We start from the raw sequence: 2,500 nt of genomic DNA, 5'->3' as shown, positions 1-2,500 counted from the left end.
CGTAGGAATTTGATTTTAAATTATTTTAATAGATACTGGGGCCAAAACCAAACAAACAAAGCAAAAACGTCAGCAAAACGTTGAGAAAGAAAATTGCCTAACGTGCAGAAAAATGTCGGTTTCTTCGGACTCGTTACTCTGACGAGAGTCTCATTTCACTAGGATGCCACATCCAATACTTTGAATAATAAAATGCAAACGAGCCAACTTGATCGGTGAGAGGTAGATCTAGATCTACATAGTGGGAATACATGTTTGTTCACGTTTGTGCGTTTGTGGTATGTGTGTATGTGTGTGTGTGTGTGTGTGTGTGTGTGTGTGTGTGTGTGTGTGTGTGTGTGAGAGAGAGAGGGAGAGAGTTTATTTGAGTGATGCATACGTATTGCTGTATATGTATGTATGTGAAATTGTATGTTCGTTTGGTATATATCTATCTATCTATCTATCTATCTATACTTACGTACTTACCTAGTTATCTACGATGAGGGTTCAATAAGTCGTTGGTCTGAATATGAAGGAATAATGGTACATTCATGATATTTCGCCAGCAAGTATACAATTTCTTTGGCAAACACCATGCAAATTGTCGGGAACATCCGACTGTAATAAGGCGCTAGTCAGCGTGTTCAATGAAACCTTCCACGAAAACGTTTGGTTTCCTTTGGCGAAGCTGTGCCATGGAGCCTGCTAAATATCGATCAATTATCAAGTTTTTACCCTTACAAGGAAAATCCCCTTCGGAATTTTTTTCAGGAAATGGTCCACGTTTATGGTGACAAATGTCCTTGTTATAATACTGTGACATACTGGGTACGAAAATTCAAATCTGGATTCATGTCGGTGATGGATGATGATCTTGAAGGGCACAAATTCTTTGAGGTAACTGAAGAGAATGTATCCATAGTGAAGTAACTAGTTTTATAAGACTGACGTATAACAGTTAAACAGCTCTCAAGTGAAACAGGAATCAGTGTAGGGTCAATTGAAACAATTCTCCCTTACCACTTTAACATAAGGTGTCTTCGTGGTGGGTACCCCGCCTTTTGACAAGTGAGCAAAAGAAGCAAAGGTTTGAGTCCTGCAAAACTCTCCTTCGAATTGAGTCCAATGACACAAATTTCTTTAAAACATGGTGACTACGGATGAAACAGGGATTTATCATTTTGACCCAGAACAAAAAATGTCCTCCATGCAGTAGAAATCCCACTCTTCTCCCTCACCAAAGAAGACAAAGGTAACACCGTCAAGAGGAAAGGTCATGATGTCGTGTTTCTGGGATTTTGAAGGTAACTACTACCTGTCTACCTGGAAAATGGAAAAAAGAGTCGTTATTCGGGTTTGCTCATAAGATTGCGGTCCGAATTGGTGAGAAAAAGCGGTATAAAGCTCCGTAATGGGATCCTCCTACTGCATGACAACGCCCCTGTGTGCAGGGTACAACAAACAGTCCAGACAGCAGAGCAGTGCGGCTTTGAAATCCTGCCACACTTTTTCTGTTTCCTAATCTTTAAAAAAATCACTGAAAGGACATCGTTTCCATGACATTGAGGACGCCATTGAAGCTGTGGAAGACTGGTTAGGGACCCATTCTGGGTCATTTATTGTCTAGGACTTTTGAAGATCAAAGAGAGTTGACAGAAATGTGTTACTCTGGATGGTGATTATGTAGAGAAATGAAAGTAGGTGTGCCAAGTTACAAAGCTCTAACATTATTCCTTCATATTTAGACAAAAGACTTTATGAACCCCCTCGTACTTAGTTACTTACCTACTACTTACCTTTTCATTTACTCACGTATTACTTAAATACTTAGTTTCCTACTTAGTTACTTACGTACTTACTTACTTACTTACTTACTTACTTACTTACTTACTTACTTACTTACGTACTTACTTATTACTTACTTACTTTGTTAAATATATAGACTTATTTACTTACTTGCTTACTTACGTACTTACTTATAATATTCTCTTACCTTTTACTTCAAGGAAGAAAAAGAACTGGCCCTCACAAAAACTTCAGTGTTTTGAAGAGTGGCCAAAATCTGTAGCAACCATTTCCTCCGCTTTTACACGTCGTCCATACAGAATGAAGTGTTGCACATACACACCTTGTTGTTTCGTAAGTATAGAGAAAGTCTCTGAATCTTGGGCGGTGTCCAATAGCCTTCTATTCACGAGCGTTTGCTTGAATGTTTGCATTTAGATCTTTCCCAGGGGCTGTTTTGAAATGTTCTGTATCGCTCGTACAATGGTAGTTTTGTTCCTGTTCTATGCTCACCGATTTCCTAGTAAAACGGATGTTGTTGTTGTTGTTGTTGTTGTTATTGCTTTTATTGTCGTTTTTATTAATATCATAATTGTCGTTGTTGTTGCTGTTGCTTTTTACGTTGCGTTTGTGGTGTTTGTATGTTTGTATGTATGTATGTGTGTGTGTGCGTGTGTGTGTATGTGTTTGTGTGTGTGTGTGTGTATGTGTGTGTGTGTTTGTTTGTGAGAGA

General features: G+C 38.6%; 1 protein-coding gene across 1 annotated transcript in view; it reads right to left on the bottom strand.

Annotated features, from left to right (window-relative positions):
- Positions 1–2,356, bottom strand: part of LOC101854552 — a gene marked incomplete in the record, with an annotated part of 66,980 nt that extends 64,624 nt beyond the window's left edge. Inside the window, 1 exon segment of the mRNA XM_013079551.2 lies at positions 1,976–2,356.
- Between the last annotated feature and the right edge of the window lie 144 nt (positions 2,357–2,500).

Source organism: Aplysia californica, unplaced genomic scaffold (genome assembly GCF_000002075.1).
Source record: "Aplysia californica isolate F4 #8 unplaced genomic scaffold, AplCal3.0 scaffold00056, whole genome shotgun sequence".
Lineage (NCBI taxonomy): Eukaryota > Metazoa > Mollusca > Gastropoda > Aplysiida > Aplysiidae > Aplysia > Aplysia californica.
Note: the sequence above shows the minus strand (reverse complement) of the source record. Positions and strands in the feature narration are given on the sequence as shown.